Source organism: Mugil cephalus, chromosome 21, assembly GCF_022458985.1.
Source record: "Mugil cephalus isolate CIBA_MC_2020 chromosome 21, CIBA_Mcephalus_1.1, whole genome shotgun sequence".
Taxonomy (NCBI): Eukaryota; Metazoa; Chordata; class Actinopteri; order Mugiliformes; family Mugilidae; genus Mugil; species Mugil cephalus.
Window position 1 is genome coordinate 2,514,636 of NC_061790.1, and position 18,320 is coordinate 2,532,955.

At 43.3% G+C, this 18,320-nt stretch overlaps 1 protein-coding gene across 3 annotated transcripts in view; it reads right to left on the bottom strand.

Annotated features, from left to right (window-relative positions):
• Nucleotides 1–18,320, bottom strand: part of hivep2a (HIVEP zinc finger 2a) — a 117,985-nt gene that overhangs the window by 44,725 nt on the left and 54,940 nt on the right. For all 3 annotated transcript variants that reach the window (XM_047574343.1, XM_047574340.1, XM_047574341.1), the window contains one exon: nucleotides 15,758–15,818. The gene's annotated coding sequence lies outside the window, so the exon portion shown is untranslated. The remainder of the gene's footprint in view (nucleotides 1–15,757; nucleotides 15,819–18,320) is intronic.

The window sequence follows — 18,320 nt, forward strand, 5'->3', positions numbered from 1 at the left end:
GTGGTGTTGGGAAACTGGAGGTGGAAGTGGCCACTCTGTCTGCTCCCAGATGCTAATATTGATAATGTGACTGCTAATCTCTCCTGGCTAGAGATCAGACTGTGTGTGGGTGCTGAATAAACGGTGTGATCCAACGGACGCGGTTGTCAAAATGACTGGCCCACATCTGAAAATAATTAGAAAAGTGCCTCTCGTCGTCCATCTCCAACGATGGTTAGCGCTTGTGGTGTATGCTGCAGTAGCAGGGCCCTATGAGGAGTATAAATGACCTGGCCACTAACTTTCTTCCTGTTGTTGCAGCCCTAAGAGTGAGAACAATTGTCTCGCATCTCAAGGAGTATGTAACAAGCTTAAAACACACTAGTATTGATTCATTATTTATCACCACTTATCCTGCAGAGGGCTCCGGGGTGGTGTTGTTGGGACCTATACCACCTGCCCCGGACAGGTTTTCTAGTCAAACAACCACTGACACCTAAGGCTGATTCAGAATCAGCAATGAACCAGTCAAGCACGACACTGCAGGCGAAGGAAGAACAAGCAAACTCTGCACAGATAAGCCTCTGTGCCAATTTCAACCACTACACCACACTGACATATAGTCCATCACAGCCAGCAGGATGTATGCACAAGAAATGTCTTGGAAGTAATCTCCGTCACACACAAACACGATCCAGACTCAGTGTCAGAGTATCTTCAGTATGATTCATTTACAGCCATTAGCCTCATGATAATATTGAAGCAGGACATTCGCTCGTCTATAGACACCGATGCTCGTTTTCTGGAGGCAAAACACACTCGACACTGTTTCCATTTACTCCTGCAGCCTTCACTGCTGTTACGTCTGTGAGGTCACACACTACACACACACACTACACACTACACACAGCGAGGAAACCATAGGAACAGATGAAGGCGCTGTCAGCAGCACCTGCTCCTCCTCTACAGCCGGCTCTCCTCCCCTCATCCTTTCTGCCTTTGTCTCTTCCCCCCCTCTCCTCACCTCCATTCCCTCCTTTCCTTTGTTTCTTCTTGTCCTCTCCCCTCCCCTTCTCCTCACTCCTCCTCCTCCTCCTCCTCCTCCTCTTCACTTTTTTTCTCCAGTTTTCTTTTTTTCAGTCTCCACAGGACTGTGTTCCTAAGTTTCCACTCACTTCAACCCACCTCCTCTGTCCTCCTCTATCATCTCCTTCTCTCTTTACTCTCCTGGCTCCTGCTCTCAGTCCTCCGTCAACATAAAAAGTGGACCTCTTACTTTCTCTCGAGTGCAGCCTCGTTGAACCTGGCCTCAGAGTGCGGGGTACGAAAAAGTCAAATTTGCAGTTCCGTGCAGTACTTTACATTCAGTACTTAACACGTTTCCCTGCATTATGTTTTACATTTTGAATGGGTTAAGGAAATGCTCTGGCTCTTTACACGAATCATTTGGTTGACTGCGTCTTCCTTCAAAAGGCCGACCTCAGGCCGTAACCGTAGCCTGCGGCTGTGAGCACAGAGTCTGATGGTTACTGATCGGACTCTGTGGTCGATTGATGCTAAGAGTACGGCCGTAGCTGTTTTCACACAGCCACAGAGGTTATGAGTCAGCTTCAAATATGACATACATATACGTTTCCCATGCACACAGAGCCCTGCAAGTAATTAGCACAGCAACTATTAACAAATGTGAAATGTGAAAAGCTGTCACAGCCTGATCACAACCAGTGGCTGCAGTATATAGAGCCCCTACATACAGTATGCATGTATCAGTGGGGGATTTAAACACTGCACGATAATATACATTGAGTCGCGGGTATTTAAAGAGAACAATAACTCAAACAACTCTGCATGACTATAAGATGACCCCTCTGCAGGAACCTGATTCGCTCGCAAGTGTGAAGGGCAATAAAGCAATAGAAAAGCAAGATTCAGTCGACTCTAGAAAAGACTTTAGGAATCAACAGGAGACCAACTCTAGGACATTTATGGTCAGATCTGGAGGGAGTCAAACGTGAGGAAGACGCATTTTCATTGTAAAGAACAAGTCAACGTTCAAACTTTCATTTTTTCTTTCTTTCCCAGTAAGTTGACTGCTTTGAATTTTCCGACCTTCCGGCGTCCGGTGAAGACTGCGATCACACGACTCACGGCCTCTGCACCGAAAACAAAGAGCTCGCATTCAACAACCTGAGTGTGTGTTTCTGTTTGTGTGTTTCAGTGTTTGTGTGTTTGTGTGTGAAACAGAGAGATGGAGTAAGACAGCGAGAGGGATGGAGGGAGGTTGTTGTATTAATCCTTTGTTTTTCTCTCAACAGTCTCTCTTTGTCTTAACGTCTTTGTGACCTCCGCCGCCTCTCCCTCGCTTTCCCTCTTCTCATTCATTTGCTGCAGGAACAGTTTCTATCTTTCATTTGTCCATCAGTTTATCTCCATTCTTTTGTTTCGTTGTCAGTGTCTTCCTCTCCCTTCTTTATCCTCCGAACCTCTCTCCCTTTACATCTCCCCCCTTCCTCTTTTATGTTTCATTCTTTTCCTCTGTTGTTTGTGTCACTCTTCTCGTCCTTTTCTCCACCCATCAGTCAGTTTTTCCTCCATTTCCTTCTCTCATCTTTTAACTGTCTTTCACCTCCACCTTTTTTCTCTTTGTCTGTTATTTCTTTGCCAACCACCTGTTGCCTTTTCCTCCATTTCTTTCTCTCTTTTCTCATGTTTTTACTCTTCCTCTTTCTCCCTCCACTTTACACATCTCTTCTTTCCTCCTTCACCCATCCCTTCCTCTCCTCTTTATCTTTCTCTCTTTCTCTTTCTGTCTCATTCTTTCCCTTCATATTAGTCTCTTTTATTTTTTTTTAACTATCATCTGTCATTTTTCCCACTCTTCTTCTTCTTATCTGTCTCCCTCCACTTTCATTCATCCATCCATGTCCTGTGTCCATCCCTTTCTCTCCTTTTCATCTTCTCTCCCTTCTTATCTTTCTCCTCCTCCCCCCTCCCTCCTTCCTTGCAGGAGGTAGAAATCATCCCTCAACTTTTTTTCCCCATTTAAAGTTACACTCCGTCCTCCTTAATTAATCACGCGACTCGTTAACGAACCTCTCCCCCACGCCTGTTAATTAATCAGGTTTCTGCCTTAATGAACAGTCTAAACTCGTTAAACCTGTTTCGCTCTTAATTAGCCCGTTAGCTCCGGGGCCCGAAGCTCCGACAAGACTATTAGGCGCTACTACGCCTTAATGGCAGCCCGCCGTGAGTGTGTGCGCGACTTAAGATTACCTCACCCCCTAATGGGGCTGCTCAAATATTTATAGGGCACAGGAAGCTGAATGGGAAGAATGATAGCGCTCCTCTCAGAGAGACGGCAGACACTGAGGGAGCACAGGAGAAGACGGATGCTGCCTTCGAGTGCTCCTCGTAAGCTCCGACTTCCGGCCCTCGGAAGTTGTAAAGATATGGAAAGCCCAAAGGGTCAGAGCGCACCTCTCCTCCTCCTTCAATGTAACGTGATGTCACACATGAGCTAGCTGGAGCTAACCAACAAACGCTTCTAAATGAACACTTAGCGCCGTTAAAGGTGAAATGTAGATGGACGGATGGATGGTTACTGATGACCTCTCCTCCAAAATCATCGGTTTTCCCACACCCAACCTCATAGAACTGAAGAATAGATCCATAAGCAGCCTCAATGGAACAGGATAACAAGCACCCATTCAACCAACGCATCATCCCACAACCATCAGGTCAGAGATACTGGACTTTTAAATTTCGACAAGCCCAACGGCCCAAATATCGGCCCAATATATTGGCCGGTCGATATATCGGTCGATCTCTAGAGTTGAACACGTTGAATCTCCCTTCTGGGACAAATAAAGTCTTAAGTCTCAAATCATTTCAAAAACACATTGGAATAAGACATTGATTTTGCCCAAAGGTTGCCCCGAAGGTTGTAACTTACTCCTTGTAAAAATACGTCATTTTGTTCTCGTAGTCCTCTTTGGGGAGTTTTCGCAGCTTGTTCTCCACATATCAACCAGGCAGAACCTTTTTCTCATATCATGTCCAGTAACTACTCTGTGATTGGTCAGAAATTGGAAGTGGGTGTGGTTAATGCTGAAAAGCAGAGAGGTGTTTGAGGACTTTCCTCAAAAGACTAACCCTAACCCTAACCCTAACCCGGCACTTTCTCTGGAAATATAAAAAATGACCATGGCAAGACTCACTAACAAAGACTCAGGAACAAGAACATGCAGACCATGCCACATTATAGTCATTCAAATTCAGGTGCTTGTCTGTGAAGGTGTGAATGGTCTTGGGTTTATAAAGCTCATTTCCCACTTTTTAACTCTCAAGGGCACTCAGCAATCACCACGTTAATTATCCAAAACCACACTCCCAAAATACCCAACATTATCATCCACTCAGGGTAGATGATGAATCTAATCTAATCTAATCTAATCTAATCTAATCTAATCTAATCTAATCTAACGCAATTGAAAAAAAAAAAATTCATACTGAGAAATTTTGGAGATTTTGCAAAATCAAAACGAGTCCTTGCAGTTATCAGACGTTATAGTAGGATAGAGGAAGATGTGGTGCAATTATGAAAAGAAGTTTAGAGAACTCAACTGTTTCTGTTTGCATGAAAACATATAGAGATGCAGGTGCTGAATGTTCACAGTTATTCACAAGTATCGCAGCATTAAACACTGGAACAGTCTACTCTGAACGTTTGGATGTTTTCCTTCCTCTTCTTCAGTGATGTGGAGCGGTAATTCAGATCAGATCTGAACGGTTGTTTTCTTCTCCCTTCTTCAGGCGAGCGAGAACCAATCTGCCAACTGCATGAGGTAACTCCACTTGTTTCCAATTCTGTTCACTTGTTTCAGGAATTCTCTGGCGGGACCCGGAGACAAAGGCGGATCGGCTACACGCATGTCAGGAGAAATCGAAATAAGAACTGAGACGAAGGACCTCGCCTCCATTCACAGATTTACCCCTTCAACGTGAGACAAATGAGACTTCAAGGCTTGTAATTAAATCAAACAGCCTGTAGATGGTTATCTTTAGCGACGCGGGACGCGGACCGACAGCCGAGAGAGGTGGAAGGGTGACGGCATCCGAGTGGTATCCAGCTCGGGAAAGTTGGAGGCTGACATCACGGCGTCGAAGCCACAACGAGACGAGCATGAGGTCAAGGTGTTGAGTTACTGCTGATGAAAGTAAAAGAAGGAAAGATGGAGGTGGTAAATGAGACAGAGAGGAGTGTCGGAGGGGTGGGGGGTAATTTGGCTGCTAAAGAAAGAACAAAACAATAAAAGGACAAATGAAAGAAGGAAGAAGAAAGATGAGGGAAAGAGGTCAGCATGAACTCAGTGTTGAGGGACTGGGTGGAACCAGATGGGAAACACATGCTGAGAAACACACACACACACACACACACACACACACACACACAGACTGAGCGTGGGCCGAGTCCGATGATGATGACCTGTTGACACCAGATGGAGGGATGACAATCTTCCTCTTTTCTCCCATTCACCCCTGAAAATATCCGTCTGATGTCACCTCACCGCTCGCGCTTTTATTCGTCGCCTTCAGTGGAATTCTGGGTATTTGAGTCCCCCCCCCCCCGAAGTATTCAGCGATAAGCCCCTGCACACATGGGGTGTACTGTTACTCCAGAGAATTGCATTTCTGTGTCACGTGGGAGGAGAGAGAGGGTGAAGAGGAGCTTCCCAGCTGAAAACATTGTCGCCGTGGTCTCAGAATGGATCGGAAAGATTTTTGCACGTTTCAAACGCCGTTGTTCTTATTGACCATCTCTACCTAGCATCACTACTTCCCTCCCCTTCTTAAAGCTGCCTCCCTTCCACACACACCTGTCGCTCACCTGCTCTGTAGTTTAACCTGATGGAAAAAACGGTTCAGGCAATTCACGCAGCATGAGAAGCTGTTTTAATACAGTCAGAAAACGACTCCAGGTGTAACGTGAACTAGCATAAGCTTAGCTAGTAAAGTTAGACTGAAAGTCAACGGTTAATTATAAAATTGATTTATTCCCTATTTCCTTAAAAGCATTTGCCCATAGAATACCACATCTCAGCAGCTTAATATTTAATATCCAGCTGCTGTTTGTAGCTAAACTTAACAGGTATCAGGAAAACTGTTGGGAAACACTGCTCAGTAAGGGATGCTTCCAATACTACAACAATCTCACAAAACCAATTTTCACACTGGAAATGTTACTGAAACTAAAGCCAAACACAACAAAATCAAACCCAATTTCTGATTTAAACGCTAAAGAAAATATTAATAAGATTCTGATGACTAGTTTGCACGTAGCAGAGATCCCTCCACAAGGGAGTTGAGCTGTAGATACAACATAGTTGTGCACCTACATCATAGTCTAACATGCACCTCACCAAAAATGGATTTGCATGTTCCAGCGATGCAGACTACAACAGCTGTGATTGGTCTGAAGTAAGGCGGCATCAAAGCCATAAATCTGTCGACTCTTTTCTGACTAGTCAATTAATCCAACAAATAATAACACATAATAAACAGAACAGAACTTCCCCGAATGAACTTTTAAAAATATAATTTAACATGATGTATAAATAAAGAACCCGTCTCAAACTTTTAGTTAATGATACTATTCATCATCACAGAAATTCAACATTCTTTTTTACCGCAGTCTGTTGTTAATTAGCACGTATGACGTTGACTATGGTTTAACTCCAGCGACTTGGGCTGAGGTCGGCTGGTTCATGATCAACAACGAACCCAACACTCACGTCTATGTGAGAGGAAGGGAGGCGGCTTAGAACCCACAACTTTTGTGCTGTTTGTGATGCTAACCACTGCTAAAGGTTACTTACACCCACTTAGAGCTGGTTTAGTATTAGAGGTGGTGTATATGTAGGGAAACACATTGATGGAAAGCAGCGCTGACGTGGTGTCCATTAGCATAACCATTAGCTTCGCCATTAGCGTCACCATTAGCATCCGCTTCCGAATCTCGGTAATGACTTGTGAGGACACAACAAAGACTACCAGGCTCTGACCACCAACAAGATGCTGTTCAGTTTTGAGCTACTGGTTCTACTACTGCCTTTAGCAATGTGAACTAATTAACAATGACACGCAAATTGACGCCTTAGATGTTCGAGTTGCTGCAGCCCCAGCCTGAAGTACATTTCCCCGTCTGCCTCCTACACACCATCCACTCAGACGTCTCCTCTCTGCTGCAGTTAAGTATTCAACAATAATTAGCTCCGACTGAGAAAATCCAGTTTCATAAGTGAGTCCTAAGAGGATTGCCAATCAGGCAAACGGACACCTCAGGCCGAAGAAAACCTTTCGGAAAACGTCTGCCTTGCCCAATCTATGCCTCTTGTTGGAGACATTAAACTCGCACCTGTGACTGAATCAACACACTGTGATATTCACATGAGTCACCGGATCGGTGTGTTTATGCAGCAGGCACGTGAATGCGTGTGCAGCAGCACCGGTGTAAGTATTGACGTGTTAATGGGCGTATGTTTGCATGCATATTTTTAGTCTTCGGGGGTTGTTGCATGTTTGTGTGTTTGTGTGTGCGTGTTTGCGTCGAGATTACACAGCATGACGCCTTAAGTCCCCCCGCTCTCCGAGAAGTTGAAGCGCGAACAGCTGACTGTCTCCATGGCGATGAGGAGCCTGGCACTCGACACCTGTAGTCGTCATGCCCCGGCTGAAGCATCGTTAGGCAGCGCACACTCACACTCTGGAGCGCCCACGCGTACATTACATTTAATTATTCCTGCTCCTCCGCCCCCCTGGTATGACTGAGCTCTCTCGCGCTTCGCTCTTGGCAACGGAAGTTTGCATCAAATCCACGCGCCCTTAAAGACGACGACTTTGTACAAAGACATAAAAAAAAAAACGATTCCGGGAAGTACAGTTTGAGTGACAGGACCAGTGGTTTTAGGCTCAGATGGAAAGAGAAACAGGACTGTGTACAGTTATGACTTAATTATATTATCTTCCACTACAACATAAATCACAAGGTAGAGAGCCAAAATCCATAATTTATACGTGAAGGAATCTACCAGGATAGAGTTCTTGCATGTATCTGCAGCATTTTGCAGGATGACATCGTGTTGCAGTTACAGTCATTTAAAGTATATCACACGTTAGGCTGCTCTACATTCAAAAATGACAAGTAATTCATATATACATCCGCAATAATGATTTTTTTATTTATTTATTGGGAAGTCTTTTAGGTCATTTATTTTGATCAATATAGCATCAGTAGGAACTCAAATTGAGCAAATAAGCACTGAGGTGATGGTGGAAAACAAAAAGAAAGAAGAAGAAACGCATATATGATGGATAATGGATAAATCCTGTATTCAAAGCATTTCCTGTTGAAAAGCTCGGTGAGTATTCTTTTTTTCAACTGTTCTGTGACAAAGTCGAGTCGACACCAGCTAGTCTCTGAGGACGTCACTAATAAAAACCACAGTAGAAAGTAATGAAATATATATTCTTGACCTGTTCATACTGTGAACTGCAGATATGTACAGCCTGTAGACAAACATGCAGCAACTCAGTAGCATTTAATATTCTTCCACATGTTGTTATTGTCATGTGAGCAGTTTCTGCATTTCCATTCCCCCTAGAAATGCGTAAAACCTAAATTTAGCAATAATTACAAAGAAACACGTACAATTCAGACGTAAGAGTGCAATGGAAACTCTTTTTTTTTCGCATTTCCTCATTACTGGGGTCACTGGAGATGCTGTAGACTCATTTGAAGTTCATCTTCCTCAAAGTGAAGCTTTGACGAAATTTTAAGAGAATTATGGGATATGGCAAGATGAGACTTTACGAGCGTTACAGCTCATTCACTAAAGAGCTTTTAATGGAAACGCATACAATTGCGCAATTGTACTTTCTTGAAATTTTTTTCCGAAATTTTATACGGCTAGTGACGGGTCAACATGGCGCTTAAAGTCATGGCACAACAGTGAAGTCAACAAGTCTGAACAACCCCTAGTGTGTATTCAGCATGCTAATAAAGCTACTGCCTTAAGAATACTATGTCAGTGATGATGGTTGTTAGATAACAAGTGTCCAGGCTGAAAAATGTACGAACATATGAGGCACTATAGGCAGACTGGAGGAGTGTGCAAAACATTTAGGTTAGGTAGGAACTGATAAATATAAGCAATGAACACCAGACAGGTTGATGGGAAAAAGCAACGCCATCAATTTTTCAGTAATTAGACTTGAAAAAGGAAATATTGAATGATCTTGTGGAGTGAAAAGTAAAATTGACATATTAAACAGAATGTCGCTGAACTGCAAAAAAAAAGGAAAGATAATAAAAAACGTATTTAAGCATTTGAGTAAAAGTCACATCTCACCACTGCAACACAAAACATCCAAAAGCAAATCAAAACCAGAATAAGACTCATCACTTACAGCTGAAAGATGTGACGTGATTTACCGAATTATGTTAAATCATGATTATTGTGACGTTAATCATCTTCGGACCCATGTTTCCTGCGGGACCTACTGTGTCATTACCATGTGGAGCTGCTCACGTGATAATTGCATGGGAACCGTTTGGGATTTTCCACGCGTGCCACTGATGTGGTTTCTCTGTAAACACGCCGAAGGAACTAAGCGGCGACCACTAATCATAATGGTCGGAGATACCGCCGGCTGCATCCTGCATCAGGTGTCTTCCAGGCTGCGCTGACTCCCAGAGGAGTCCCTTTTAACCTTCTACGAGGCTGCTCACATGTGGATTTTCACAAGACCGTTTTACTTTTCCATCGTGGAGCATTCCACAACAGAGATGCTTCCCCCATGGAAGAAAAAAAAAAACTGATAGGAAACAAGTCCGTCCAGTTCGGCAGGTTGCAAATACCTCGGCAGGTGTGGCCAGCTGTGTCCGTACAGTACGTGATGTTCACTTGAACGTAACTGAGCAGTTTTCTTCTCTCTTAGTAAGCTTTTAAGTCAAACAGCTGACTCGAAATTTGTTTCAAATGAGTCAGTGGTGGATTCTGGGAAAGGGTTGGGTAAGGATGACCAGGGCTGATGGGAAATACATCAACACAACCTCACACACGGGCGCACAAACACACACAAACACACACACACATACGCCCCAACACACAAAAGCTCCAGATTGTTATGTATTTTATTGCTTTGGCAACACAGGAGCGACACTCGTGCCAATGATGGATGTTTGAGCTTAACTGAGTCGGGGGAGTGAGACACACACGGAGAGATTAAACAAAGACGCACAAAGACAAACTGAATCTCAGTCAAAAAATAATCAACTGCGCTGACATTTCTAGAGACATTCATTTTGGTTTTACAATCTCAAATACGAAAACAAAACCAGACACACTGGGCAACGACACAGCTGTGTAGCCTTTCATACATCTGATCTTTGACCCGTGAGCCCTAAACTCTTAGCCGTCAACAAACGCAGCGACGGAAGATAAAAAATAAAAAACTACGAGAGCACACACTCTCATCATCGCTAGCACAAGAACAAATACCTTCCACGTTTACAAGTTACCATTACCTAATGGAAAAAGTGAAACGTACACAGAGGAACTTTCTGATGTTGTTCAAACCCCATGCTCAAGAGATTTTACTGCCATAAACTATTATTATTATGATGATTATTATGATTATTATTATTACATGTTAGCCCTGACTCCTACTAAAGGAATCAACACCCTGATTCTGGGTCAGTCATAAGGTCATTACTCTTCCAAATCCCTCGACTGCTCCCCCGATGATCCACAAAAGCAGAACATTTGTTTATTAGTACAATATCCAAGCAATAAGAATTTTTAGAGAGTCCTGACCTGAAATATTTGACTACGGCTCCTGCGGACGACACCAGAAAAGCCTCCGACAACCAGCCTGGATCCAGTTAATCATGAACACAGAATCCCGAGTTCAAGAAAACTTTACCACAGAATGAGGAACTTGGGTCAATTACATCATCTCTGATTGACCAACCGCTGGGTTGCCGGGGACGTCCGCTTTGCTGTAAACCATCTGATTATCACGAAACGTCCTCGCGGTGCATCGCAGTTGTGGAGCGGTACAGTTTAATTGGGCACAACGAGGCCGTGCAGCGCTGCCCCTTCCCCATTATTCATTCTATGCTGCTGCACACTCAGCGAAACCCTGAAGGTTACACCTGACTCCATAAGGTGCTATAGTAGGAAACAGTCAAATTAAAGCATCCCACACTCGTCTGCAGCCTGCAGCAGGATCCACACTGTAATGTTATTATAATCTGATGACAGGGATTATTGGATTTATTAAAGATCTTAAGACACTTCATGTCAGTTATTGTGTTCCACCAATGAGCTGAATATGATACTGTGCCAGTCATAACTCTCCTTTTTCCTATATTTTAAAGGGCTGCACCAAAAAAAACAACAAAAAAAAATATTGGTCCAACGGTGTTTGTAGCTTAAGAGTCCAGTTTATTTTATGTGATCACTAGTATTTCACTGACAATCAGAGTAAAACTGTCTCATTTGACCACCTCAATATAAACCCTAACCCTAACCCTAACCCTAACCGCAACATTGGAGACGTGAAGGAGCTTTGGACGTCCTCTAAGACATTCAGGGTTGGAGATAAATTTGGGGACAAATCCTCTTCTTCTGTTTCAGATACAATGCTAAATGTGCCGTTTAAAAGTTTTGGGCATAAACAGGGTTAGGGTTAGGGTTACGACACAAAACATCGAGAAACTAAACAAAGAGACACCAACCAAGACAATGTTACATATTTGTGACGGGGATCTCCAGGATTACAAGTTGATTTTAAGGTCAATCTGTTCACAAGTGTTTAAAAATAATGTAATGAGACTCGAGTGTCGTTCAGTTCCTCATTTAGATTAAACATATCAAGGATTTTGTCACAGTCTGATCTAAATGACACATTTGTGGATGTTTATGATGTAACGTAGGGAAACCCAAGTATAGAATCACTTCACCTCTGAGGAATGGGCTAAACTTCTTAACCCTTAACCCTCAGAAACGTTTAGTCAATGTTATTGCTGCACAAGAAGGTCACAGCAGATACTGGAAACAAGGATTTACATTTGCTACTCACCAACATGTAAGTAACATGTGGACAAAGCTCATAATTAAAAAAAAAAAAAAAAAAAACTGCAGCATTAAAACTAAGAAACTACTGCAAAGAGAAACTCATGACTCAGTAAAAATATTTTCTTTCCGCATCTCTAATGCAGCACTTGTGTACTAGTGAATGTACTCTCACATCTGCTGTTTGATGATGTAAGTGGCAAAAAGCATGACTCACATAATTTTTGTATTCATCAAACTTTTATCCTTTCTGGAAGCATCTGCTAAATCTCTCAGATTTAGCCTTTTGTTACAGAGCAGGGTTCCTGAACACAAACCAGTTATGTTCTATCTGAACCCTTCAACCACGTGCATCTTGTGTATCCTTTAAACCTTTAATGTTTTGTCTCTCAAACAGACATTTAACCTGCTCGTATTTAAATCCTTATAAAGACTGGGAGCCTCCGGGGGGGAAGCGGGGTTTGTTATTTGTTTTTTACTCTCTTTAAAACTCCTCTTTGACAGCGTGTACAGCTGAATCGTTTCATGCAGTTGTTGTCGTTGCTGTCAAGTTCGCTCCGGCCTTAATCGACAGCAGACGCCTGCTTGTTCCAAATCCAAAACAATCCGCTGTTTTTCATGAGTTAATATTTCCAATATTGCAGCTAGCTTGGAGTCGCTATCGCAGCTGGTCGCCACCTGTTGGCTTTGCGTGCGCCTCCTCGCTCTCTCCGCAGGCGAACATGGATTTCCATTTAGGCCGCTGCCGTGCGTGGGGCTGCGAAAACAACAAGCTGGATTTTCTGCTGACGGCGACAATATCAGACGCAGACGCGCGGCCACCTCTAGGGGTTGTTGGGGGCAACTGCATCCCTCCTCGGTGTCAATAAACCGAGCGTGGGCGCATTATTCCGCTGTTTAGCTCTATCCAAATACTGCGGTTACCCGTAAATGTGAGCCAGTTCAAACTGTTTGACATCCACGTTTATCCTCTACTCGGGACCACAAATTTGCAACCAAACAAACTCTCTCCTCGCATTCTGGCGGTGAATCACTAGCATTTTTTCATTTGATATCTTGTTTGTGTACGTTTAGTTCATTGTGTGCAAGTGCTGTGTTGATGTAAGCCACATTTCCCACTGGGGAGAGTAGAAATCCTCGAAGGCCCGACCCCTGACAACCCCCTCTCTGCCTGTGTCAGAGTACAGGCATTACCCAGCTGGAGCAAGACAGCTGCAACAATATCAGGAAAAAAAAAAAAAAAAAAAAAAAAAAAAACGAGGTGAGGGAGCAGGATGGAAATGAAAAGGAGAGGGACTGAGAGCGAGAAGCAAGAGGTCAGCGAGGTTCTATTTTTATCTTTCCAGAGTCGTGTCTCGGCTTGAATGGAGGCTAAGAAGGAGTGTGTTGAAAGGAGCGTGCGCGCAATTGATTTCGTAACCTTGGTGCGCGGCATACTGCTGAAAGCCAGTCATTTCTCTGAGTGTTTGTGTGTCCTCCGGTGTGTGTGTGCGTGCATGCTTTCACAAAGCAATCATCACAACTTCGGTATGACTTCACCATGAGACATCCTCTCATTGCAACATCTTCAGTTGCACTGATTCGCTCTTTCGCGATATCGTTTCATGTTTTGGCTGGTACCACTTGCACTGCCTTTGTAGTAACTTGGTAAAGTTTATAATACAGCCTGTGTGTTTGTGTGTGTGTGTGTGTTTGTGTGTGTGCAGACATGTCGGGGCAGGTAATGTTTCTTTTACAGCTTCCTAACACATCAAAATGAGTTTTTGAGTTTCTCTGGCTAATGGTATTTTTCTCCCTGCAGTGAGAGTGTGTGTCACAGCTGACTTCCAGTTCCATTTCTGGTTGTGGTCACATTGAAATTCAGCATTCCCCCCGCTTATTCAACATTCAAGGAATTCGTCGTATTTACACCACATCGAGGATGAATGCAGCAGCAAACAGCGCAGACACCAGTTAGGCCGCTCCAGAAAGCAGGTGTAAACAGTAGAAACTCCAAAGGAACCAGAAAACCCAGGAAGCAGTTCAGAAACAAAGTGAAGTGGCTCGAGGATATGATCAGTAACGACATTGGACGGCATAAATAGGGTCCAAAAATAAAGCAGAAATGCTCCATAGGAGACACCACAAAAAGCCAGTGGGAACAGGATTCCTTTACAATGTTATCCGCAAAAAAATGAATAAATAAATAAAAAAATTCTTCACAATACTAGCAAAACCATCCAGAAACCTGTCAGTCATGTTCAGAAAGCAAATAAAGCAAATCATTCAGCCAATGCTGAACCACTACTCCCCACAGAATCCAAAGTAAATAACAGGATCAACATGTCAGTACTGGTCCTAAAACCAGAGGCAAGTGCCACAGTTCAGAAACTACCTGGGCTTTGATTTCAGAGATCCGTTATCAGAACATTTTTGAATACACGCCATTTCCTGCAATCCTCTCGTTCCAAATCTCACTGGCTGGTTTTCAAGACCGAAGCATGACAGAAGCAACTCCGGGAGCACTATTAGGTAAATGGACTGAAAAATGTTGACCTCAGAAAAGAGCTGGAGAAAAGATGTGGAACTAGAGATAAAGTCTTGTGGAAACACCAATGACAACATTAGTTTAAGTAAACAGCTGTGAAGCTGAAGTTTCTGTAAATCACAGGTCTTCAACCAGGGGTCCACGACCCCTCAAAGGTCTGCGTAGGTATTGCAGAGGGGTCGCAAAATATTTGGTTGATCAGACATTTTTTACATGTCAAGGACATGGGTCCTTGACATGAAAAACGTTGAACGTTGAAATCAGAATCAATAGCCAACACTATTTCCCACCGTGATGGTTGAAGACAGCGGTACATGCTCCGTACTCAAGTTCACTATATGTGGAACAAGATGGTCTCTCCCAGGTCACAGTGCTGCTCTCGTTTTTACACATAGTACCACAGTTTTCTGGTGATTGTTGATTCAGGAAGGAAGAATCCTTGAATCGGACAAAGGCCTAAGACGCTCCACTCTCTACCGTCGCCTCTCAGACCAGGAGACGCCTGCACCAGTTAGAGACTGCCACTTCAAGGCCAGTAGGTAACTAGAGAATAGAGTTTCAATCTCATATATCATGGAACGGGGATGAAAACCAAATTACCATCCTATATTTACCTCTTTAAGTTTGTCTTTATAGTACTACCACTGTGCAGGAGACTGGACGCCTCATACGCTGGTCTGATGAGAACGTAAACTACTATCCTCCATGTTTACAGTAAAATACTTTTCCACTATCGAATCATCTCTGCTTTTCATCTGGTGAAATTCCTTCAAAGTGGATTTATGTTGTTTTTAAACGCAGCTTGTTCAACGTGCTCCAGACATGTGTCTGGAGACCGTCCGCGGGTTAAAAACACAACACTGAATTATCCTGAAAATGCGAACGTCAGATTACGAGCGAGAAGAGTTTGACAAGTGGACGGAAAAAAACGTCGTTTAATCCTCTGATTCACGGTGGTGTTTGCTCAAACAACACACTTCATCACCTCCCCAAAACCCCAAGCTACACAACACAACACACACACACACATAGCGGCGTCCTGTGAAAAGCCTCAGAGGAGTGATTCCAGCTTGAAGACGATTTATTTTAAGAGTGGGTGGGTTGGGACGCTCACCTGTTGGTCGGCACGTGCTCCGTTTGGTTGTAACGACGGAAGGTGTCCTCGCGGGGTCAGTCTGTAAGAAAACACAGGAGGAGGATCATGAGTGGGAGTTGTTGAATTAAAGGCTTAAAAATATTTAGCTTAACATGAATTATTCTGTAGCATCAGCGACAGGTTGGAAAGAAGTTGCATGAAAACGACTCAGAACGTCATTGTTTTCTCAAAAGTCATGAAAGAGAAGGAACCTTTTCTATTTAGAGATGGTCATGGAACCTTTTCTGATGAGCAACAACAGCTCTTTCTCTGAGCTCCTCACAAAGCTCCTTTATCCGTTGTCATCATACGCTTCTGAGGTTTAGTTGAAGTAAAACCCCGATTTGCTTCAACGAAACCAGGAACTGAACCAGGAACTGAACCAAACCTTAGTCTCATTGTACTGATGAAGCATCTTATATCCATACAGGTGCACCTCACACACACGTGTGAAATGAACTCATTTTGACTGGTAGGTGTATAAACGCATACACATATATGTGTGTATATATTTTTAGTCCGGCATATTTGTAGATTGATTCCAGGCTTCGCATGTATTCATGTGTTTAGAGTCCAGGAAACAAACAGGATGTGGTGGAGGAAGTGGTGAGTTGTAAACCTGCCCCCCAACAACAGCCTCCTTTACAACTGTCACACACACACACACACACACACACACACACGCACACACACACACACACAGGAAGAAGCATTAAATGTTTAATTAAGGCAGAAATGACAGAGAGAGAAAGAGACAGAGGGAGAGGAGAGAGTGAACAAAAGTCGAGAGAAGAATGAAAAGAGGGGGCAAGAGGGGAGAGCATGGCAGCGGAGGCGAGGAAGGGGTGACGGTGGAAAGGAGGGGGGGGTGGAAATAGAAAGGAAAAGAAAAGAGAGGAACCGGGGAGAAGGAAAGAAAGAAAGAAAGAAAGACATGGTAGATAGGTGATCTGAGAACGAAAGAGACTAAGAAGAAGAAAGTGAAAGACAGAAACCTCACAGGGAGGAAAGTTCCTTCAATTCATCTGATTCTTTGCCACAAGGTTTAAACTGAATGGAAACTCACACACACACAGATATATGTACACGGCGTAATGGGTGGAAAGCATCAGAACCCACATTGACTGACAGGTGGACAGTCACATGTCCCACACAGACAGACAGACACAGTGAGACGTCTGTCTTCAGATCTGATTTTTCCGAGTCGTCCTCTCCTCTCGCTCTGGGCTGCCGGGACGGAGGCAGGGAAAAAACGATTAGACTCTTTTTCTGTTTCATGTCTGTCAGAAAACACACACACACACAGATGGCGAGGCTGAGTTGTGCGTTTCCATCCGAGCGTACGGAGGTTTTTCCAAAGAGGGAAATAAAGCCATCCAGCTGTGCCGGGTCGAGACCTTTTCTTTTTTCTCCTTCTTCTTCTTCTTCTTTTTTTTTTGATTTTATTGGACTACTCCTAACAACATGATCACACTTAATCTACAATGCAGCTCCTTGGCGTGTTTTACCCATAATCCTGTTAGGCTGAGTCCAGGGAATGATTCGATGACGAGAAGAGGCCCGATGCGAAACCTGATCCGGTCTGGTTATTGATTTTTAGAACCGCTGCTGCTACCGCGACTCACAATCCACTCATTTTCCAGGCTGGTGTAAAAAAGAACCTTTAAAGGGTTAATGTTAATTAATTAATTTAGTCAAAGGGTATTCGGTTTAATGTCAGAAAACACACAAACTTTTAAACTGAAAGAGATAATCAAAGTAGTTAATTATTATTATTATTTTAATGGAGATAATCTTGTTTTTTCGATCTAATAACCACATATATTAAGTGGATGAGAGATGCTCTGGTTTCAGTAGTCGATTGTGCACAGGAGCCTTAATCAGGTTAAGATCATTAGTGTGAATGCAAACAGTGATAGGAGCCTAATGAGGCTGATGTAAGATACACGACACTGGAGGAGTTAAAGGGAAACCCATGAATTATTGCTCTTAAAGCGACATCTTTTTGAAGATTATTGCTCTTGTTGCAGCTTTTGTAACCCAAATAAATTTAAAGACATAATGAGAGAAAAATCTGGTTCAAGCAAGTTAAGACCAAAATCAAAGAACTATCATCGAGTCTGTACCGAAAAGTTGCACTTGAACGTATCACCAAGACTACAACCAACAGCCGCATGGTGCATAGGTAGATTCTGCACATGCATGAAAGGAAATAACTATGTACACAGGCAGATGGCGCTAGTCTGTATTCATTATTCAAAAGAGGAAACGGGAGGAGCTACTACTTAGCCGGAAGGCTAGGAAGAGCTACTGTTAGCTGAGAGGTTTGGGGTTGTCATTGGAGGCCAATATGGCCGACGATCAGAGTGTGAGTGAGGACATAATACATAATACTCATATAAAACAGCTGTTTTAAAGAAAATCAGCTTTTTAGAAGCATTTTAGGTCATACGTACCACCATTTTTATTTTACATCACTTCTACGTCTTCAGATGCATTAGCTGGTTTGCGTCTCGAGGAGAGGGTCAACATCAATAACTTA